This window comes from Capra hircus, chromosome 2 (assembly GCF_001704415.2).
Source record: "Capra hircus breed San Clemente chromosome 2, ASM170441v1, whole genome shotgun sequence".
In the NCBI taxonomy this organism is placed as follows: Eukaryota; Metazoa; Chordata; class Mammalia; order Artiodactyla; family Bovidae; genus Capra; species Capra hircus.
The window spans coordinates 37,778,225-37,802,712 of NC_030809.1; the positions used below are offsets into that span (position 1 = coordinate 37,778,225).

The window sequence follows — 24,488 nt, forward strand, 5'->3', positions numbered from 1 at the left end:
CCTTGTCTGAATTTGGCATGTGTAGCAGTTATTCTCTGTATATAGGTGTGGATAGATAAAGGTGTATATATATGAAATACATAGTTGTCAGTCATTATATATGTTGGGGGAGAGTGTAATTTCCTCAGTTCTGTCTTGCCACAGCAAAGATTTGAAATGACAGACCAGTGTTACAGCTCGGTTACAGCTCAGTTTTATTTAGCAAATAAAAGATAGTATACCCTCGAGGCATAAGGGTGGGCTGACCCCAAAGGAGAGGCCTCAATCCATCTTGGCTTCCTCTTTTTATATGTTTGTCTGCTCCCCCATTGAGCCTGCCCTGTGAAAATTGGGCTAGCCAAGAACAGGCCATGTTTGTTTCACCTGAAGTTCTCACTCCAGCCCATGGATTTTCTTTTGTTCTGTTTTCCACACTTTTCCCTTTCTTAGTCTTTTAGCCACTGCCATTTTGGACTCCTTTTTCCTATTCTAACTACCTAACATTCCCCCGTCAAGAGATGGAAGGGCAAATCTTTGGGTGTAGGGGCATCACTGTTTCTCTGGCTACTTCCTGCTGAGCTGGGAAGGTGAGGGGCATTGAGCCTCCCCCTCTTGCTAGTCTCAAGCCTCAGAGTTCTTATAGCAGTGAGGAGTGAGGAGTGGTGAGGAGTATTTTCTGCGGTTGGATGTAGTTTTATGCATCCTTGTTGAACTAGCACTGCATTTCATAGCTTGTTGACCTGGGGAGAGACAAAATGAGGTAACAGTTGATAATACATGGAGCAATCATAAGCAGCATCAATATGGTGATAACAGGGATTAGTAGGGGAATTCAGTTCAGTTCAGTTCAGTTCAGTCACTCAGTCGTGTCTGACTCTTTACGACCCAATGAATCACAGCATGCCAGGCCTCCCTGTCCATCACCAACACCCAGAGTTCACTCAAACTCATGTCCATCGAGTCAGTGGTGCCATCCAGCCATCTCATCCTCTGTCTTCCCCTTCTCCTCCTGCCCCCAATCCCTCCAAGCATCAGGGTCTTTTCCAATGAGTCAACTCGTCGCATGAGGTGGCCAAAGTATTGGAGTTTCAGCTTCAGCCAACTCCAAATCCCTGCCTTGCCAGGAGAAGGATCCCTCAAAGAGAGACTGTAGCCATCCTGAGAACTCTCCAGCTCTTTCTTTGATATTCCATAGGATTTGAATGTTTATCTTGCGGACTGTGAGACTTTCTTTAACTTAGCAGAAGTATTTACCCAGAAACAACATGTCTCATTCAAGATGGCTCAAGACCCTCCTCATTCAGGGATCAGGAGATCTGTCTCCTATCTATTTTGGAGTACAATCCCTGCCAAGTTATGTTGGCTCTTTGGAGCTATCCTGAGAAAACTTATCCCCAGAATTTAGTTTTGGTGCTGTTTTTCTGAATGGCACACATTTGTAGTCCTGAATAAGTAACTGAGAGCTCCCAGGGGCTCACAGGTGTATTGAATGTCTTCTTCTGTTTTCTTTCATGGCTTGACTTATGAGTAGTGAATCCAGGAGTCATGTCCTGGTAACTTGACTGCTGTTGGGGTAGAAAATATTACAGGGAAAGTGAAGAGGAACTAAAAAGCCTCTTGATGAAAGTGAAAGTGGAGAGTGAAAAAGTTGGCTTAAAGCTCAACATTCAGAAAACTAAGATCGTGGCATCTGGTCCCATCACTTCCTGGCAAATAGATGGGGAAACAGTGGAAACAGTGTCAGAGTTTATTTTGGGGGGCTCCAAAATCACTGCAGATGGTGATTGCAGCCATGAAATTAAAAGACACTTACTCCTTGGAAGGAAAGTTATGACCAACCTAGATAGCATATTGAAAAGCAGAGACATTACATTGCCAACAAAGGTCCGTCTAGTCAAGGCTATGGTTTTTCCTGTGGTCATGTATGGATGTGAGAGTTGAACTGTGAAGAAAGCTGAACGCTGAAGAATTGATGCTTTTGAACTGTGGTGTTGGAGAAGACTCTTGAGAGTGCCTTGGACTGCAAGGAGATCCAACCAGTCCATTCTGAAGGATATCAGCCCTGGGTGTTCTTTGGAAGGACTAATGCTAAAGCTGAAATTCCAATACTTAGGCCACCTGATGCAAAGAGTTGACTCATTGGAAAAGACTCTGATGCTGGGAGGGATTGGGGGCAGGAGGAGAAGGGGACGACAGAGGATGAGATGGCTGGATGGCATCACCAACTCGATAGACATGAGTTTGTGTTAACTCCAGGAGCTGGTGATGGACAGGGAGGCCTGATGTGCTGCAATTCATTGGGTCGCAAAGAGTCAGACATGAATGAGTGACTGAACTGAACTGAACTGAAGGACCCTTCCATATGGGCTGGAGTTCAGCCTTTGGGGACCCATCTTTCCAAACTTTAATTAAGACGAGTCCCTGAGGCATATAGTGTTGGCTCTTTAGAATCTTTTGGGTCCTGGTTGACACCACACAAGCGTATTTCCTGTTGGAATTGCCCAATGGCCATGGTATAAGACCAGAGGGTCTGAGCCTCTACATCTAGGAAGAGGTCATTGACATAAACAAAAGGCCTCCCATATAGCAGCTCATAAGGACTAAGACCAACCCCTTTCTTAGGGGCAATACGGGTGTGGAGGAGAGCTGTCGGTAAGGCCTCCTTCCAACCGAAGGAGGTCTCCTGGGTTATCTTCTTTATTTCTGGTTTTAAGAATTGGTTGGCTGTTTCTACTCTTCCTAAAGACTGAGGCCTCCAGGAACAATGTAAGTAGTAAGTAATGTCCAATGCTTTGGAGACCCCTTGGGTGACCTTAGAAGTAAATTATGTCCCATTGCCACTTTGTAATGACCTGGGCAGACCAAATCTTGGAATAATCTCATGGGGAAATTTTTTTTTTACCACCTCCTCAGCCTTCTCAGTCTGGATGGGAAAGCCTTCAATCCATCCTATGAATGTATCTATCATGACTAATAGATGTTTATACCCTCGAGAAACAGGCATCTAGGTGAAGTCCATCTTCCAGTCCTCTCTTGGGTAAGTCCCACTCAGGTGGATGGGCTGGACCAGCTGGGGTCTTTGAGCTCCTTGGGGGTTGTTTAACTGGCATGTGGGACAAGAGGAGACCACTTGCGTTATAGTCGTTTGGAGGCCTGTTCCTCTGAAGGACATTTCTAGTAATCTTTGGAGGGCCTTCTCTCCTAAATGAATGATGACATGTATGGAGTTAATCAACTTCCGTTAAAGGTTCCCAGGCAGAAAAAGGAGTCCTTCCTTTTGGAGCCACCCCATATGATCTTGAAAGCCCTCACACTTAAGTAAGAGTCTCACCTTCAGTATATGAAGGAGTTTCTGCCAAATAAGTCTGTGGAACTAAGGTGGCACCCCCTTTTAGGTCATTGTTCTGTAATGCTGCTCTCTTTCTGGTGTCCTTTACAATGAGAGGCTGAAACCTCAGCGGGCAGATGGACTGCCTCCAAGAGCCTAAGGATTTGATCACCTATTTGATTGGGGACCCTCGGGTGGTCAAGTCGCCTCTTTCTTTCCAAGTAGCAGCCTGTGCATGTAGCACCAGAAAGGCATTCTTAGAGCCAGTGTAAATGGATACTTTTTCCTTTTCCCAGCTCTAGAGCTAGACAGGGCTATGAGATCAACTAATTGGGCTAAAGTGCCTGGTGGCAAAGGTTTAGCCTCTATGGTCTCAAAATTGGAGATTACTGCATATCCAGCTCTTTTTTTGCCATGCAAGACAAAGCTGTGTCCATTCACGTACCAGATTTCCTCAGGAATGGTCAGAGAATCTTCTGACAATCCGTCTCAGGGTTTTTTCCAGTGATCCAAAGTTTCTAGGTAAGAGTGAAAAGGGAGAGAGCACTTGATACCTGAGGATCCTTTGATCAGTTCAGTTCAGTTCAGTCGCTCAGTCGTGTCCGACTCTTTGCAACCCTATGAATCACAGCACACCAGGCCTCCCTTTCCATCACCATCTCCCAGAGTTCACTCAGATTCACGTCCATCAAGTCAGTGATGCCATCCAGCCATCTCATCCTCTGTCATCCCTTTCTCTTCCTGTCCCCAATCCCTTCCAGCATCACAATCTTTTCCGATGAGTCAACTCTTCGCATGAGGTGGCCAAAGTAATGGAGTTTTAGCTTTAGCATCATTCCTTCCAAAGAAATCCCAAGGCTGAACTCCTTCAGAATGGATTGGTTGGATCTCCTTGCAGTCCAAGGGACTCTCAACAATCTTCTCCAACACCACACTTCAAAAGCATCAATTCTTCAGCACTCAGCCTTCTTCACAGTCCAACTCTCACATCCATATATGACCACAGGAAAAACCATAGACTTGACTAGACAGACCTTAGTCTGCAAAGTAATGTCTCTGCTTTTGAATACGCTATCTAGGTTGGTCATAACTTTCCTTCCAAGGAGTAAACGTCTTTTAATTTCATGGCTGCAGTCACTATCTGCAGTGATTTTGGAGCCCAAAAAAATAGTCTGATACTGTTTCCACTGTTTCCCCATCTATTTGCCAGGAAGTGATGGGACCGGATGCCATGATCTTCGTTTTCTGAATGTTGAGCTTTAAGCCAGCTTTTTCACTCTCCACTTTCACTTTGATCAAGAGGATTTTTTAGTTCCTCTTCACTTTCTGCCATAAGGATGGTGTCATCTGCATATCTGAGGTTATTGCTATTTTTCGATCAGATGTCCATAAATGGCCTCTCCGATTCAGGGGTTATTTCACTTGGTGGCTGGTAAAAAATAGTTAGTTTGCCCCCAAGAAAGAGTTTTAAATCATCCTCTATCAGTACTGCAATAGCTGCAAGGTTTTGAAGGCAGGAAGAGATCTCTTCCCAATAAGGGAGTAGGACACTCAGGGATCACCAGAAACTGGTGGGAAAATGTTTGTCCATCCCAGCAACAAAGAAGTCCTCAGGTGAATATTTTTGTATTTGTTTTCCTGTAACACCCAAAATGGTACAGGTTTCAGAGGAGAAGGCTCTGGAGTAGGAGGTCAAGACAGAGTAGGTAGCCCCTGTGTGAACCAAGAAATTATTGAACCTACCTGCCACATCCAGCTGCACCCTTGGCTCAAGCCCCATGATGGTTTTCTGTGACAGGCAGGCTGGCTGGAGCGGGCTGTTTCAGTCCTGTTGAACCATCGTGAGGGAAGGCTTGGTGCTTGACCTTGAGGCTATTGGGTACCAAGGGCAGAGTGCTGCCCAATGTCACAATTGATGGCATTTGTAGCAAGCCGTTTTAGGAGACATCATGATTTGGGCATTCTTTGCCCCAATGTCCCACCTGTCTACAGATCTGGTCTCTGGAAGACTGTCACCCCTCAACCTGCTCAGGGATCCACCAGTCTTGTTGTCCCAGGAGGGCAACCTGCCTTGACCTGCCTAGGGATCTGGTCCCTGGGAAGTGGTCATGCCTCAGCCTTAGGATCCACTATTTCAGGGGGCCCAGGTGGCTGACATGTCTCGTGCCTTGCCCTTCAAGGACTTGGGGTCTGTTATCTGGCTTCCCTGGAGGGCCACCAGCGTCTGGGCATACCTTGTCTCTTTCCTTCTCTCCTTTTCCTGGGCTTTGGCCTCCCTCTACCGTTCTCTGTTATATAAGGTATTGGTGACTGTCTGGACCATCTCATCTAAAGAGGCAGCAGGGTCCTGATACTGTAGCTGTTGTAACTTTATCCTGATGTCTGATGCACACTGGGAGAGGAATTTGTCCTTTAAAATCACCTGTTCCTCATAAGAGTCTAAGTCCAAATTAGTAAACTTTTGGAGGGCCTTTTTTAGCCTTTCAAGAAAGGCAATGGGGTTCTCACTGGGCTCCTGAGTTACTGCTGAGACTGGGCACAGTCCCACCACTAATAGGCCTCCTCCTATTTCCATGGGTGGACTTCCTTTGGGATGAGTCTTTCTGAAGCTTATCCTACCTAGTACTGTTGCAACCTGAGAGCCAGGCATCACTGGGTCAGGGTGCAGATCCTCAGGGATGGTGAGGCATGAAAACCTCCTGGAGATTAAATTCCTAGGCAGATCGAGGCATGTCGGCCACCTGGGCCCCCTGAAATAGTGGATCCTAAGGCTGAGGCATGACCACTTCCCAGGGACCAGATCCCTAGGCAGGTCAAGGCAGGTTGCCCTCCTGGGACAACAAGACTGGTGGATCCCTGAGCAGGTTGAGGGGTGACAGTCTTCCAGAGACCAGATCTGTAGGCAGGTAGAAGCAGGTAGACCTCCTGAGAACCTGGGCTACTGGATCCCTGAGCAGGCTAAGGCATAACAACCTCCCGGGGACCAGATCCCTAGGCAGGTCAAGGAAGGTCGACCTCCTGGGACCCCAGAATGGAGTTGGGCATCCCCAAGGTCTCCAGTGTGACCAGTGCTGGTAGGATTAAGGGGTTGTAATCTTAACTCATTGCTGGTCTGTTCACACGGATGGGAATAGATATCATGATGTAAAGCAATCCAAGCCTGTGCCCTGAGATTGGGAACCTAGTGAAGCAGCCATAAACCTTATCCTCTTACTGTTCTGAGGAATGCAAGTCACTGATTTCCTCCCCTAGTCCTCCATAAGAGCAGTTTAGGGTGTTTCCAATGGTAAACATTTCATTGTCATAGACCCACTTTGGGTAATAACAGAAATAATGCTTTATTGACTATGCCAAAGCCTTTGAATGTGTGGATCACAAGAAACTGTGGAAAATTCTGAAAGAGATGGGAATACCAGACCACCTAACCTGCCTCTTGAGAAACCTATATGCAGGTCAGGAAGCAACAGTGAGAACTGGACATGGAACAACAGACTGGTTCCAAATAGGAAAAGGAGTATGTCAAGGCTGTATATTGTCACCCTGCTTATTTAACTTATAGGCAGAAAACATCATGAGAAATGCTGGGCTGAAAGAAGCACAAGCTGGAATCAAGATTGCCAGGAGAAATATCAATAACCTCAGATATGCAGATGACACCACCCTTTTGGCAGAAAGTGAAGAGGAGCTAAAAAGCCTCTTGATGAAAGTGAAAGAGGAGAGTGAAAAAGTTGGCTTAAAGCTCAACATTCAGAAAACAAAGATCATGACATCTGGTCCCATCACTTCAGGGCAAATAGATGGGGAAACAGTGGAAACAGTGTCAGACTTTATTTTTTGGGGCTCCAAAATCACTGCAGATGGTGATTGCAGCCATGAAATTAAAAGACGCTTACTCCTTGGAAGGAAAGTTGTGACCAACCAAGATAGCATATTGAAAAGCAGAGACACTACTTTGCCAATAATGGTCCATCTAGTCAAGGCTATGGTTTTTCCAGTAGTCATGTATGAATGTGAGAGTTGGACTGTGAAGAAAGCTGAGCGCCGAAGAACTGATGCTTTTGAACTGTGGTGTTGGAGAAGACTGTTGAGAGTCCCTTGGACTGTAAGGAGATCCAACCAGTCCATTCTAAAGGAGATCAGTCCTGGGATTTCTTTGGAAGGAATGATGCTAAAGCTGAAACTCCAGAACTTTGGTCAACTCATGCGGAGAGTTGACTCATTGGAAAAGACCCTGATGCTGGGAGGGATTGAGGGCAGAAGACAAAGGGGACGACAGAGGATTAGATGGCTGGATGGCATCACCCACTCAAAGGACGTGAGTTTGAATTCCAGGAGTTGGTGATGGACAGAGAGGCCTGGCGTGCTGCAATTCATGGGGTTGCAAAGAGTTGGACACGACTGAGTGACTGAATTGAACTGAACTGAACTTAATGACAAAGGAGTGGGTTTTCTGGCCCTGTTAGGGCATTAAGAGTATTTTAATAATAAGTAGGGTGGAGCGATGGTGCCTAAAAGGGGCATGGTCCTGGTTGCAGGAGTTAGTAAGTGGCTTAAGAACAAATCAATAAGAGGCAACAGACCAGATGTTCCACAAAAGTGGAGTGGAGATTTGATCCAGGGGTATGTTTGTAACTTTAGGAGAAGAGCGGTAAGGGTTTAGGCCCAAACAGCCTTCAGGGCTAACACCCAAAGTGGCAAACATTATCCCTGGAACCCCAATTGCTCTTGAAGGGATGCCACCAACAGGTGGACTTCTAGCAGGCATTGTGTACCTGTCACCTGCCCCAGTGAGTCCACTGAGAGGTGCTGTTAACACACATCTTGTAGGGAACATGGAAGATCAAGGCCCGAATCTCTAGAGGGATTGGATATTATACAGTATTTCCCTCCCAACCAGAAAAGCTATTTTCTGGTTGTCCCTTCAGAAGATTGTAGAGGCAACATTGTGAGCCCAGACGGGGCTCAGGAAAAGAGCATGAAACAGGAGGGAAGAGGGCAGGGCACAACTTTTGAAAGAATGACATAGCCCAGGAGCATAACATAAACCAATTAAAATCACATGGTTCCAAGATGACAGACAAGTCAAATTCAACTAAAGCTTGATTCTCAATCTGCAAGCTAAGTGACACACCAAGGGGCACCATGACAGTTCCAAGGCACTATCAAAAGACCCAGGAGTGGATGGTTCCCCAATTGTTGGAATGATCCTCCAGCTCATTCCCCAGCTCACAAAAACTAACCACACCACATTTCATGGCCGCTCCATACACCCTCAGCAATGGCACACATTCTGTGACCTGTGCTTCTCTCTGAATCCAAACAAATGTACCTCTTAGCTATGTCTCTCACTGAATATTTTTGCAATGAGACACCAAGAACCTGAGCTTCATTAGGTCCTGAAACAGGCACATGGGTTTTGGCTAGGCTCAAGTCCCAGTTGGATACGACTGACTGACTAAGCATAGTACAGAGTCCCTGCCAGGTGGGTTTGAGTCCCAATCTTAGGTAAACAGTTGCAAACACAAAGTTCAGAAATGGAAAGATGATGTCCTGCCCGATACTTTGTAAGCAGTGGCATGGATGGAGAGAAGAGCTGAAGGATGGGACAAAAAAGCAGTGGGGAAAATGTGCCGAGCAATCCCCTTCATAACCTGATTAAAAATCTGCTAAATACCTGACCCGTGCTCACAGTTTTCATTGGCCTGATCTTTGGCACAAAGAAGATTAATGACAGAAGAACTCTCACCCACTTGGACAACAGGTAATTAGATGCAGCAGACAGTGGAGCCCTTGGGACACACTGGAGAGTAGCCCCTGCCAGAGTCCCTCAGTTGCACCCAATGCCACTTGCCTGTTCACAGAGGGTTCGAGAAAACAAGAACCAAGAGGTTGTAAAGGAATTAAGATTTGTTAGCCATATGTTTTTCCAGCATAGGGGCAAGGACCTCCTACCTTAACCAGAGGTCTTCTAGAATCTGAGACTGAGCCGCGCAAGCTTTCTGCTGTTTGTTTTTGTTGTCCCGGTTTCCAGCACTCTGGGCTTCTTGTCACTTCCACTGTGCCGCGTTCAGCTTCCATCACGTGAGGTTTTGCTGAGTTGGTCTTCTGCTGTGTTTGGCCTCCGCCTCACGGAGGCGACCTAAGGTTATTTCAGCCAGATTAAATCCGAGAAATGGCACCAGATATGTCAGGGGAGTGTAATTTCCTCGATTCTCTCTCACCGATTTGAATTGGTGGACCTGTGTTACCACTTGGTTACAGTTCAGTTTTATTTGACAAATAAAGGATAGTACATCCTCAAGGCATGAGGGCAGGCTGACCCCAAAGGAGAAGCCTCAATCCATCTTAGCTTCCTCCTTTTACACGTTTGTCTCCTACCCACCTTGAGCCTGCCAGATGCAAACCGGGCTAGCCAAGAAGGGGCCATGTTTGTTTCACCTGAAATTCTCGCTCCAGTCCATGGACTTTCTTTTGCTCCATTTTTCATGGCCTCTTCCTTTTCTTTGTCTTTTAGCCACTGCCATTTTGGATTCCTTTTTCCTATTCTAAATGCCTAACATATATATCAAATAGTTGTCAATAATTAACATAAGCTCTTTTTATATGTGTGTGTGTGTGTGTGTATCACAGCAAATATCTTTGATTTCTTCACTTAACTTTTCTTTAAATATTTGTGGTGAGTTCTTTCTGAAAATTTCTTTCAGAATTTAATATAAAAGATATTAGGGAGTGAAAGGTCATGGCTTTTACCTGAGTTTTATTTGGTTGTCTGTCATCCTAAAGATGCATGTCACTGTATGGATAGGTCTAAAATAATTTTAGAAAGGAAAATGTAAGAATTGGCCTCTTAACAAATACCTCGAATGTCATAAAAATGGCCTGCCTGAAAGGAGAAATTCGAGTTGGTCTCTAGAGACTCCCTGTGGTACAGCAAGAGAGCAGAGCTCAATGTGCAGAAGATTGCAAGCAGATCTAAGAATGTCATTGCAATGACCCAAGCCTTTGAAGCGGAGAGTGAACGAGGGATTAACGCGCTTCCAGAAGCAGAATTAAAGTGCTCCTCCAAGAAAAAAGGCCCCAATTTACTTAATTACTGGCACTTATTATCTCACTTTGCAAGCTCCAATTATGTAAAGCAAATGCACTGGTGGTTCCCTTTAACAGTGCTAGTTTGGAACAGGACAGCTATTAAATCACTTAATAACTGGAGATGTTCTCTGTCAGGAAGACTCCTCTAATCCAAGACGTATTCCATCAGATAAGGGACAAAGTCAACAAATGAAAGGATCATTTTTCACTACTTCCAGTTTCATGTCTATTTAACTCTACTACTCATGTTTTATGTAATGAGAAGTAGAAAACTATATTGAGTAAAAATTTGGGGGGAAGAATGGTGTATATGCTTTTAAGAAATGCTTTAATAGGCATTAAAGTAACAGGAATGTATTTACTACCTAACAGTGACTGGAAATTTCATTATGTAAATGATGAAAGATTTGATCCAGGAGGGAAGATATTCAACAGAGAGACTCTCCAAAGGAGAGTGGTGAGACTGAGTCAAGCCATTTCCTGCCTGCATCCCATCAAGGCCAGCCCACTTCAAGCAGTTATTTTTGGACCATATTTCTTTGTTATCCGTCTCCATATAAAAAGACGATGCTGGCTATGTAGCTATGGCACTGCCTCTGTATGGGAGCATGCCATCTTTCTGCAAAATTAATCACTAAATCGAATACCAAAAGAACTTTTCTAAGTGGTTTTCTCACCTCCCAAAAAGTCATTTTCTTCTTCACTGAAATTAATCAGTCAGTTAATTTCTATTTATTCATCACTTACACAGTGACCCCACTATAGTTTCCTTGTCAATTTGCACCTGTTCAGCTAGCACACTTTCATTAAAGCTATTTATGGGGTGTGGAGTATCATTTCTTCTTATATTAAGAATGAATTATAGGATTATTTGGATGTGGCTTGTACAAAAGTGATATTGAATGGTTTGCCTTGGAAATGAATAGAGATCATTCTGTCGTTTTTGAGACTGCATCCAAGTATTGCATTTTGGACTCTTTTGTTGACTATGATGGCTACTCCATTTCTTCTACGGGATTCCTGCCCACAGTAGTACATATAAGGTCATCTGAGTTAAATTCACCCATTCCAGTCCATTTCAGTTCACTGATTCCTAGAATGTCGATGTTCATTCTTGCCATCTCCTGTTTGACCACTTCCAATTTGCCTTGATTCATGGACCTAATATTCCAGGTTCCCATGCAATATTGCTCTTTACAGCATCAAACCTCACTTCTATCACCAGTCCTATCCACAACTGGGTGTTGTTTTTGCTTTGGCTCCATCCCTTCATTCTTTCTGGAGTTATTTCTCCACTTTTCTCCAGTAGCATATTGGGCACCTACCACCTGGGGAGTTCCTCTTTCAGTATCCTATTATTTTGCCTTTTCATACTGTTCATGAGGTTCTCAAGGCAAGAATACTGAAGTGGTTTGCCATTCCCTTCTCCAGTGGACCACATTCTGTCAGACCTCTCCATCATGACCTGGCCATGGCCCCACATGGCATGGCTTAACACTCTTCTCACACGCTAGTAAAGTAATGCTCAAAATTCCCCAAGCCAGGCTTCAGCAATACATGCACCATGAACTTCCAGATGTTCAAGCTGGTTTTAGAAAAGGCAGAGGAACCAGAGATCAAATTGCCAACATCTGCTGGATCATGGAAAAAGCAAGAGAGTTCCATAAAAACATCTATTTCTACTTTATTGACTATGCCAAAGCCTTTGACTGTATGGATCACAATAAACTGTGGAAAATTCTGAAAGAGATGGGAATACCAGACCACCTGACCTGCCTCTTGAGAAACCTGTATGTAGGTCAGGAAGCAACAGTTACAAGTGGGCATGGAACAACAGACTGGTTCCAAATAGGAAAGGGAGTACGTCAAGGCTGTATATTGTCACCCTGCTTATTTAACTTATATGCATAGTGCATCATGAGAAACGCTGGGCTGGAAGAAGCAAAGGCTGGAATTAAGATAGCCAGGAGAAATATCAATAACCTTAGATATGCAGATGACACCACCCTTAAGGCAGAAAGTGAAGAAAAACTAAAGACCCTTTTGATGAAAGTGAAAGAGGAGAGTGAAAAAGTTCGCTTAAAGCTCAGTATTCAGAAAATTAAGATTATGGCATCCAGTCCCATCACTTCATGGCAAATAAATGGGGAAACAGTGTCAGACTTTATTTTTTGGGGCTCCAAAATCACTGCAGTTGGTGATTGCAGCCATGAAATTAAAAGATGCTTACTCCTTGGAAGGAAAGTTATGACCAACCTAGACAGCATATTCAAAAGCAGAGACATTACTTTGCCAATAAAGGTCCATCTAGTCAAGGCTATGGTTTTTCCGGTAGTCATATGTGGATGTGAGAGCTGGGCTATAAAGAAAGTTGAGCACCGAAGAATTGATGCTTTTGAACTGTGGTGCTGGAGAAGACTCTTGAGAGTCCCTTGGACTGCAAGATATCAAACCAGTCCATCCTAAAGGAGATCAGTCCTGGGTGTTCACTGGAAGGACTGATGTTGAAGCTGAAACTCCAATACTTTGGCCATCTGATGTGAAGAGCTGACTCATTTGAAAAGACCCTGATGCTGGTAAAGATTGAGGGCAGGAGGAGAAGGGGACAACAGAGAATGAGATGGTTGGATGGCATCACCGACTCAATGGACATGGGTTTGGGTGGACTCCAGGAGTTGGTGATGGACAGGGAGGCCTGGATTGCTGTGGTTCATGGGGTCGCAAAGAGTCAGACATGCCTGAGCGGCTGAACTGAACTGAACTGTACAAAAGTACAAAACTCTGTTTCCTTTGTTAAAAAAAAAAAAAAAAAATTACAGCGTTTCTATAGGAATAACACTAGGTCACATTTTTTTCTAAATTTTTTTTAATGTTTGACCTCAAGCAAGATATTAAGGATGGGCTTCATTATACAGTGTATCTCTAATGTTTTATCTGTGAAACCTGAGTTACTCCAGGCTTTCTACCAGATTGTAGGAACAGATGGACAGACGATAACAGCAGAAAGCCAAATCTCACTAATGTGTCCTCCTCCACCACCATCACCTTAGGACAAGACCTCCAAGCTCCTACTTGGGGTATTCCCCTCACTCTGCCCTCAGTAATGTTCTGGGGGTCCTCAGGAAACTCCAGAGGCATATGCATGTCCTTCCTGCCAAGTTTCATAACTGCCTTACTGAACACCTTGGCATGGTGGCACCTGCTGGGTGCTACCGTATCTGTTGTGCCCTTGCCACCTTCCACCAGGGCCCACTGGGCACTAGCATGTCCGGTGGATGCTCACAATTTGCCACGGTGCATCTGCTGCATTTGGGCATGTCATCTCCTGCCCCTGTTGAGTCAATGAAGTCTTTTATATTTTCAGTGCAACATAGTTTTAGCTTAAAAAGTACGAGCCAGGGCTTCCCTGGTGGCTGACTGGTAAAGAATCCACCTGCCAATGCAGGGAACATGGATTTGATCCTTTGTGCAGGACAGCCCCACATGCCTCAGAGTGATTAAGCCCATGTGCCACAACTACTGAGCCTGTGCTCTAGAGCCTGGGAGCTGCAACAACTGAACTCAGGTGCTGGAACTGCTGAAGCCCGAACGCCCTCAAAGCCTGAGGTCCACAGCAAAAGAAGCCACTGCAGTGAGAAGGCTGCACACCTCAGGGAAGAGCAGCCCCCACTCAGCACAGCTGGAGAAAAGCCCATGCAGCAACGAAGACCCAGCACAACCAAAACTAATTAATTAATTAAATTTTTTTAGGTAGGAGCCAATGCCATTCTCCCCTTATGTTAAATGCTATTAAAGAGTCCGTATACACTACTACTGTCGTGGTCAATATTTTACAATTTAAATGAAATTAAGCTTCCCAGGTGGCACTAGTGGTAAAGAACCTGCCTGCCACTGCAAGAGATGTAAGAGACACAGGTTCGATCCTTGGGTTGGGAAGATCCCCTGGAGAAAGAAATGGCAACTGGTTCCAGTAGTCTTGCTTGGAGAATCCCCTGGACAGAAAAGCCTGGAGGGCTATAGTCCATAGGTTGCACAGAGTCAGACAAGACTGAAGCAACAGCACAGCACAGGTTTTGTTCAGGTATGGAGCACTACATGACTGTACATTTGTGCCCAAATGTAAGAGCTGAGTAGTTGTTAGCTCTTGCACTCTGGGCCAACTCATTGGTAAAGGGCTTCACCTCCTTAGAGGAGAAGGCTTTTTCTTCAAACAAAGACTACATCATCTTGGTAGGCCATTGAGCCCTGAGCTCCTAGGACTGCATCTGCAAAGAAAAATAAAAGGTGAAAGTGTTAGTTGTATCCGACTCTTGGCAGCCCCATGGACAGTAGTCTGCTAGGCTCCTCTGTCCATGGAATTCTCCAAGCAAGAATTCTGGAGTGGGTAACTATTCCCAGTGGGTAGCCATTCACTTCTCCAGGGCATCTTCCTGACCCAGGGATCAAACCCAGGTCACCTACATTGAGAGCAGATTCTTTATTGTCTGAGCCACCAGGGAAGCCCTGGTGCACCTGCCAAAAGGAGGTGCTTTTTCTAGTTGTGCTAGTTTGCATAGAGTGCATAAGGGTGGACACTAGGGTGGACATACCCTAGGGGACATGCATTCATTTAGTGGGGCTAGAGTAAGGAACCAAATCAAGGAATAGGCATCATGTAGGACTCAGAACCATCTTTCCTTCCATCCCCCAAACAGAAATCCTAGGCTTTCTTACTTAACCAGTGTATGGTGCAAGACTCCATTTTTTCCTCAATGAGTAACCCCAGTAGCTTCTAGGTCCTCATGCAAAGAAACTTTGGGTGAGCCCTCTCATGTAATTTATAGATATGACAGAAGTTAAAACCCTACTGTCATTAAATAGTCCTATATATTACCTGAATGTTTAATGTAATTTTTATAAAATCCTTTCTGAAAAAAAATATTTTATATTTTGAATAACACCTTGCTCCATAATTGAAGTAAGAGTAAGTAATAAATATTGCCAGCTATAAAGTGTACTTCTAGGGTCCACATTCATCTTGGACTGCATTCTCCTACACCTTAGATATGCCAGGTCTGATTGATGGAGTGGCAAAAAGCATGTTGATACAACTTGTTCCATTACAGGTGATTAAGCAACATTTGTTGACTTGATTTAGATGGAGGAACATTAAATTCAACATCAGAAGACTTGGGTTCTAATTGCCACTGGTTATGGCCATGACCAGTTTTTGCTTGTTTGTTTTCAAAGAACAACAGGTCTGTGTTTAATTAATTATTTATTTCTTTTTGGTTGCACTGGGTCTTTTTTGCTGTGCCAGCTTTCTCTAGTTGCGGTGACCTGGGGCTACTCTCTTGGAGAAGGCAATGGCACCCCACTCCAGTACTCTTGCCTGGAAAATCCCATGGACGGAGGAGGAGCCTGGTTGGCTGCAGTCCATGGGGTCACAAAGAGTTGTGGCATGTGGACTTCATTGTGTTAGCTTCTCTCATTTCAGCACACAGCCTCTAGAGTGCAGGTTCAATAGTTGTGACACCTGGGCTTAGATGCCCTGGGGCATGTAGGATCTTAATTCCTTGACAAAGGATGAAACCTGTATCCCCTGCATTGGCAGGTGGATTCTTAACCATAGGACCACCAGGGAAGCCTCTGGCCAGTTTTCTAAGCTACAAAATGATGGCAAAACCAATTTTTTCTTATTTCACTTGGTTTTTGTGAATACCGAATGATTATATTTGAGAAACTATAAAAGCAGTGGATAATGTAAACTATTGTTATTATCTGCTATCCACAAGGACATAGAAAACATTTTATAATGAAAGATTCTTCACATAATAGTGCTTAATTATATGGGATCTTTTAAAGTATATAAATAGAAAAAATTGATATTGATGAAAATGTAGATTTAAATTTAGATATAATCTCCCCATTATTGCAGCATATTTTCAAAGACTAGTTTTATTACAATTAAATTTCAAAGTATAATTATTCCTTTCATTTAAAAATTATTACACAACTTATTAGGGTCATAATGTGTATGCATATGAACAATTCATTTCCAAACCTCATGAAATATTTGAAAAAATTCACTGAAGGTGTACTGTAGGCCCTTGGATCCATTCCTGACCAGTTGCATGAAGTTAAGCAGATTCTTTCTCTTCAGAATACTATGATTTTCCCTTCTGAATACTATGATTGTATGAATTTAAATAAATAACTTCACCCAAACACTAGCACAGAGTCTTGTGAACATGTTAGTAATAGGTTGCCTTAAGAAAAGCTGCACTCTTTCTTAGGACCTGGATCTGCTATAGACATCTTTTTTCATTTCTCCTTTAGGTAGCTCATGAAGCTAAAAAGATTATTTTCTCAGAGATATATTCTGAGTTGGAAGAGGGCTGAACAGAGGCAAGCTGCTCTGGAAATAAGAAATAAGTTGGTTAAAGTCAAATGCATATTAGAGGTGGTAACAAGGTAAGGTTAATTCCTGAAAGACTGAAATTGAGGCCACAGAAGAACCAAAGTCAGGGTAAGTGACAGAGTACTCCTCATTTACCTCTAATAACATTTTGAAAATCTTTATCTTATTTGTGTACTTATGTATGAAAGTAATTTCTTTTGCTCTGAACTTTTTGTATTTTAGGGTTTTAGCCCTTTTGCTCTGAAAATCTTTTTGTATTTCTTATGTATTAGCTCTGAACTTCAAACACTCAAGGCAAAAACAAAAGCAATGAACATATCACTATCATTATCTGCTAAAAGAAGCATTAACAGTTCTTCTGCATTGAAACATATATTGTATGGAAGCCATTTCCAAAGACAATCATGCCAAGAGTGTAGCAAAAAAAAACTCAGTTGATAAGACAAATTTGTCAGTCAGTCACTCAGTCATGTCCAGCTCTTTGAAACCTCATGCACTGCAGTACTTCCCGGTCCATCACCAACTCCAGGACCCTGCTCATGTCCATCAAGTCAGTGATGCTATCCAACCATCTCATCCTCTGTCATCCCCTTCTCCACCTGCCTCCAGTCTTTCCCAGTATCAGGATCTTTTCTAATGAGTCAGTTCTTTGCATCAGGTGGCCAAACTATTGGAGTTTTGGCTTCAGCCTCAGTCCTTCTAATGAATATTCAGGGTTGATTTCCTTTAGGATTGACTGGTTTGAGCTCCTTGTAGTGCAAGGGGCTCTCAAGAGTCTTCTCCAAAACCACAGTTCAAAAGCATCAGTTCTTCAGTGCTCAGCTTTCTTTATGGTCTAACTCTCAAATCCATACATGACTACTGGAAAAACCGTAGCTTTGACTAGACAGATCTTTGTTGGCAAAGTAATGTCTCTGCTTTTTAATATGCTGTCTAAGTTTGTCATATTTTTTCTTCTAAGGAGCAAGAGTCTTTTAATTTCATGGCTGCAGTCACCATCTGCATTGATTTTGGAGCCAAGAAAATAAAAATTTGTGGAAAGTATTAAAAGTAATTTCCTAGTTTCTTAAATATAGAAAAGTCAATTGGAATGGCAGTCAATTGTTTCTATTAAACAGTATGAAAATAGGAAGACTTCTTTAAGTGTTACTCTTGAATTTCATACCATTCTTCACCCACAACCCACTATTTATTTCTATATCATGCATCCATTGATTCTTATGATTTCTTGGTTTTTGTGTTTCTTGGGAAAGCTAGCAGAACTTTTGCAAAGTTTTATTTTTGTATTTCCACATGAGGTTACCCATAAATACACAGGGAAACCTCCATGAATCCTTCATTCTTCCTCATCTATTATTGACACTTTGTGTACTATTGCACAGTAACAGAACCAGGAAGTTGACAATAGTATCATCCACAGAGCTTATTTAGGATGTCACCATTTACACACGGATGTCTGTGTGTGTGTATGGTTCTACATAATTTTATCTCATGTGTAGCTTCAGGTAAATACCACCACAATCAAATACAGAACTGTTTCATAACCACAAGTTTCCTTCTTGCTACCCAGTTCAGTCAGTTCAGTCGCTCAGTCGTGTCTGACTCTTTGCGACCCCATGAATCGCAGCACGCCAGGCCTCCCTGTCCATCACCAACTTCCGGAGTTCACTCAGAGTTGCGTCCATCGAGTCAGTGATGCTATCCAGCCATCTCATCCTTGGTCGTCCCCTTCTCCTCCTGTCCCCAATCCCTCCCAGCATCAAAGTCTTCTCCAATGAGTCAACTCTTCGCATGAGGTGGCCAAAGTACTGGAGTTTCAGGTTTAGCATCATTCCTTCCAAAGAAATACCCGGGTTGATCTTCAGAATGGACTGGTTGGATCTTCTTGCAGTCCAAGGGATTCACAAGAGTCTTCTCCAACACCAATGCTCAAAAGCATCAATTCTTCGGCCCTCAGCCTTCTTTGGGCTTCCCTGGTGGCGCAGAGGTTAAAGCTTCTACCTGCAGTGTGGGAGACCTAGGTTCAATCCCTGGGTCGGGAAGATCCCCTGGAGAAGGAAATGGCAATCCACTCCAGTATTCTTGCCTGGAGAATCCCATGGATGGAGGAGTTTGGTGGGCTGCAGTCCATGGGTCACAAAGAGTCAGACACCACTGAGCCACTTCACTTTCACTTTCAACCTTCTTCACAGTCCAACTCTCACATCCATACATGACCACTGGAAAAACCATAGCCTTGACTAGACGGACCTTAGTCGGCAAAATAATGACTCTGCTTTTGAATATGCTACCTAGGATGGTCATAACTTTTCTTCCAAGGAGTAAGCGTCTTTTAATTTCATGGCTGCAATCACCATCTGCAGTGATCTTGGAGCCCAAAAAAATAGTCTGACACTGTTTCCACTGTTTCCCCATCTATTTCACATGGAGTGATGGGACCAGATGCCATGATCTTTGTTTTCTGAATGTTGAGCTTTAAGCCAACTTTTTCACTCTCTTCTTTCACTTTCAACAAGAGGCTTTTGAGTTCCTCTTCACTTTCTGCCATAAGGGTGGTGTCATCTGCATATCCGAGGTTATTGATATTTCACCCAGCAATCTTGATTCCAGCTTGTGTTTCTTCCAGTCCAGCGTTTCTCATGATGTACTCTGCATAGAAGTTAAATAAGCAGGGTGACAATATGCAGCATTGACATACTCCTTTTCCTATTTGGCACCAGTCTGTTGTTCCATGTCCATTTCTAACTGTTGCTTCCTGACCTGCATACAGATTTCTCAAGAGGCAGGTCAGGTGGTCTGGTATTCCCATCTCTTTCAGAATTTTCCACAGTTTCTTGTGATCCACACAGTCAAAGGCTTTGGCATAGTCAATAAAGCAGAAATAGATGTTTTTCTGGAACTCTCTTGCTTTTTCCATGATCCAGCGGATGTTGGCAATTTGATCTCTGGTTCCCCTGCCTTTTCTAAAACCAGCTTGAACATCAGGAAGTTCACGGTTCACGTATTGCTGAAGCCTGGCTTGGAGAATTTTGAGCATTACTTTACTAGCGTGTGAGATGAGTGCAATTGTGTGGCAGTTTGAGCATTCTTTGGCATTGCCTTTCTTTGGGATTGGAATGAAAACTGACCTTTTCCAGTCCTGTGGCCACTGCTGAGTTTCCCAAATTTGCTGGCATGTTGAGTGCAGCACTTTCACAGCATCATCTTTCAGGATTTGAAATAGCTCTCCTGAAGTCCATCACCTCCACTAGCTTTGTTCATAGTGATGCTTTCTAAGGCCCACTTGACTTCACAGTCCAAGATGTCTGGCTCTAGATGAGTGATCACAGCATCGTGATTATCTGGGTCATGATGATCCTTTTTGTACAGTTCTTCCGTGTATTCTTGCCACCTCTTCTTAACATCTTCTGCTTCTGTTAGGTCCATACCATTTCTGTCCTTTACTGAGCCCATCTTTGCATGAAATGTTCCCTTGGTATCTCTAACTTTCTTGAAGAGATCTCTAGTCTTTCCCATTCTGTTCTTTCCCTCTATTTCTTTGCATTGGTTGCTGAAGAAGGCTTTCTTATCTCTTCTTGCTATTCTTTGGAACTCTGCATTCAGATGCTTATATCTTTCCTTTTCTCCTTGGCTTTTTGCTTCTCTTCTTTTCACAACTATTTGTAAGGCTTCCCCAGACAGCCATTTTGCTGTTTTGCATTTCTTTTCCATAGGGATGGTCTTGATCCCTGTCTCCTATACAATGTCACGAACCTCATTCCATAGTTCATCAGGCACTCTATCTATCAGATCTAGGCCCTTAAATCTATTTCTCACTTCCACTGTATATTCATAAGGGATTTGATTGAGGTCATACCTGAATGGTCTAGTGGTTTTCCCTGTTTTCTTCATTTTCAGTCTGAATTTGGTAATAAGGAGTTCATGATTTGAGCCTCAGTCAGCTCCTGGTCTTGTTTTGGTTGACTGTATAGAGCTTCTCCATCTTTTGCTGCAAAGAATATAATCAATCTGATTTTGGTGTTGACCATCTGGTGATGTCCATGTGTACTGTAGCCATACTCACCCTTCCCTCCAGTTCCTAACCCTTAACTTGTTCCCATCTTTATAATTGTGTTATTTCAAGAATGTTATAAAAATGAAACCAAAGCAGCCTTGGCTTTTTTCACTCATAATAATTTCCTTGAGATCCCTTCAAGTTGTTGTGTGTATGAAATTGAGTTTTTAAAAATCTAGATGAAGTCATCTGTCTTCAGACGTCTTATTTGAAAGTCAGTCCATGTAATTGTAAATGATTATCCTCATTTGGAAAAAAAAAAAAGAAACTACTTTTAGGTAAGACAACTGTGTATCCAAGTTACCTTTCTTTTCCTTTTTTATTTACATAATACTGATCCTTATCTGTTCAGATAATCATACACAGAGCATCTGACTGGCTACCAAAAAAATCTTGTTCTTGTATCAGCCTTCTAGATTAATTAGCTCATATGTCTTACATTACAGTTCATTAGAGCATTCAACTGAAATTTCTATTACAAAAAAATCTACGCTTTCTAAGGGAAATATAGATTACTTCATAAACATTTAGTCTCCAGCTAATGTAGTAAATGAAGGATGGCAACATTCTTAAAAGACAGGCAGTTTGCAGTAGAAGGTACATTTCTTTATCTCTATTTTAAAACTTTTTTCTTAATTTTTAAAAGGAAACTGCATTGAACAGAGAGAGAGAAAGTGTATATCCTCTGTCTTTTCAAGGTCCTTGCATCTTGTTACTCTTATTGAAATTTGATCTTTCCCTGAGAACTCTGTGTCTCCCTCAAGCATGACCTATTTACTTTCCACACCTCCTATATACAAGGTCTGGAGATGAATTGAGTCACTTCCAGAACATTCTTCTCGCTCCTGGAACACCCCAGCTTTGAAGTTCCTGCCATCAAGGCATTTCAACTGCTGTCTCTCTTTGCTGTCATCATCTGCGGATTTGCAGATCACTCACAGTCACAGGTATTAAAGATTCAAATACCCATGAAAATGATCTTTCCAACATTCTGAACTCACAGTACCATGGCCTCTTCTACTCCAATGATCATGTCCTTTAATCTTACTTCAGCCGCCTACTCACGTGGACATGCCCCTAGACATTGTCTTCTTCAGTTCAGTTCTGTTCAGTTCAGTCGCTCAGTCGTGTCTGACTCTTTGCGACCCCATGAATTGCAGCATGCCAGGCCTCCCTGTCCATCACCAACTCCCAGAGTTTACCCAAACTCTGTCCATCAATTCGGTGATGCCATCCAGCCATCTCATCCTCTGTTGTCCCCTTCTCCTCCTGCCCCCAATCCCTTCCAGCATCAGAGTCTTTTCCAATAGTCAACTCTTCGCGTGAGGTGGCCAAAGTATTGGAGTTTCAGCTTTAGCATCAGTCCTTCCAAAGAATACCCAGGACTGATCTCCTTTAGGATGGACTGGTTGGATCTCCTTGCAATCCAAGGGACTCTCAAGAGTCTTATTGTCATTCTTAGTAACTGCATATCTTCTAAAATCTCAAATTTAAACATCATAGCATTTCCTAACTTTCTACCTCACCCACTTTAGCCACTTGATCCAACAGCTCTGCAAACCTCTGATCCCAGATCCACTTGATTATCCACTGCCCCTCTGTGCCCTCACTTCACACTTTATCTGGTTTAACTTCCATAGTCCATAATGATAATCATACCCCTGCATACCTTGCCCCTTTTTGAGTATTACATCTGCAGTATTCACATGCCAACCTCAACCTTGGTGAAACCCAAGGTTTCACCTGCACAGCTGACAGTGGCTGAAAACACAGAGACTGGTCTGAATTTAAATTTGTGACCTTATGTACCCTTCATCTAGTTAGTGCATTGTTATGTTTAACAATATTTTATATCAATATGTTAATAATAACATTATGTTTCTCTCAGACATTTACTTTCTCTCTCTACTGGGTGATTATCTCACACTTTCTTTTCTACTCTGAAACCTCCAACACTTCCTGCCTCATCTCACTTTCAGAGGACGTCCTTGCTTTCCATTTCACTGAAAGAATAAAAGAAATTAGAAGAGAGATTTCATAAGCACTCTTCTTCTCTCTGTCAGCTTATTCCTCTGCTCACATATTTCACCTTTCCTCTGGTTACTATGGAAAAGCTGGCTGTGGCCACCTTGCTCATTGTCTATGAATTCCATTCCCCTTAATCTCCTCAAGAGTTTCCATCTGGTGGCTCAGATGGTAAAGAGTCTGCATGCAATGCAGGAGACCCGGGTTCGATCCCTGAGTTGGGAAAATCCCCTGGAGAAGGAAATGGCAACCTCTTCCAGTATTCCTGTCTGGAAAATCCCATGGACAGAGGAGCCTGGCAGGTTACAGTCCAGGGGGTTACAAAGAGTCAGACACAAATGAGCGACTAACACTTTCACTTCCTTAAGAACATAGTTTCTGCAATTCCTCCACCCCTAGTATTGTTAATTTTCCCTCTCTACTTGATCATTTTCATCAATATACATCCTTGTTATAATTTATCCTGTGTATTTAAAAAAAAACCCTCTTGACCCCACTGTCCCTTTTAGCTCTTCCGCAATCCTCTGTGCCCCTTCTCAGTGAAGCTCTTTGAAAGCATCGTCTCCACTACTGTCTTCAATTCCTCTTCTCCTTGAGCCTACTGGCCTTCCACTTTTATCCACTTTTATCACCAAAGCTCAAAGCTCCTCTTATCAGGGCAGTAGTTCACCCCCCGCTCATTTCATAACTGAATTCTCAGCCCTTAAATTAATTGACCTATCAGTTGCATTTAACAAAACTGATTATTCTCTCCTCCTTCAAACACTTTCTTCAGAACTCTACATTCTCTGTTGTTGTCATCTTTTTTTTTAATCTCCTCTTTTATGTTCTGAAGCTTAGACATCTGTTTATCTTTTCATCATTTACTAGAGGATCTCATTCAGTTTCATTACTTTAAATACTATCTATATACTGATTACCCCCAAATCTGTTCTCTAGCATAGTTCTCTCTTAGCTCATATACCTAAGTTCCTAATGAAATGACTCTTTTGTATGTCTCAAAGTTAGCTCAAACATAACATATCTGAAACTGAAATTCTGGTTTCCCTTTCCAAAGTTTTTTCCCCAAGCAGTATTCCCCTTCTTAGTGAAAAGCTTTGGATTCTTCCTTGATTTGCAACTTTCTATTACTACCAACATCCCATCTATTAATAAACCCTGTCTTCTCTATCTTCAGAATAGTCTCAAATTCTAGCCACTCTTCACTTCACCTCTACAGATAGCAACCTGGTTTTCAAGCTGCCACTAGATTATATAACTCAACTAGATTATATATAACTCAACAGTAGCTTCAGAATTCACTTATCAACTTTGTCTTATCCATCTTAACAGTGTTTTCTGCAACATAACTACAGTTATCTTCAGAAATGAGATTATCTCACTTCCTCCCCAAAACCCTCCAATTCATTTCTGGTTTACTTGGAGTAAAAGCCAATAAGCTTACAAAGTCTGGAAAGGCCTTACATTATCTGGCACCCAGTACATCATTCAAACAGGGAAGGTCAAACAGAGTTCTTCTCCTTTGTCCAACATTCCCAAGATCAAAATGGACTGTTATTTATCTTTGCCTGAGTCTGGCTTATAGAGCTCTGTCCGAAAAATAATATAAGGTG

At 42.9% G+C, this 24,488-nt stretch overlaps 1 long non-coding RNA gene across 1 annotated transcript; it reads right to left on the bottom strand.

The window, feature by feature from the left end:
* LOC106503234 lies at positions 413–5,269 on the bottom strand. Its single transcript, XR_001917037.1, has 3 exons — positions 5,051–5,269; positions 3,753–3,825; positions 413–719 (listed from the first exon to the last, which is right to left on the bottom strand). It is a non-coding gene; the product is annotated as an uncharacterized LOC106503234 (long non-coding RNA).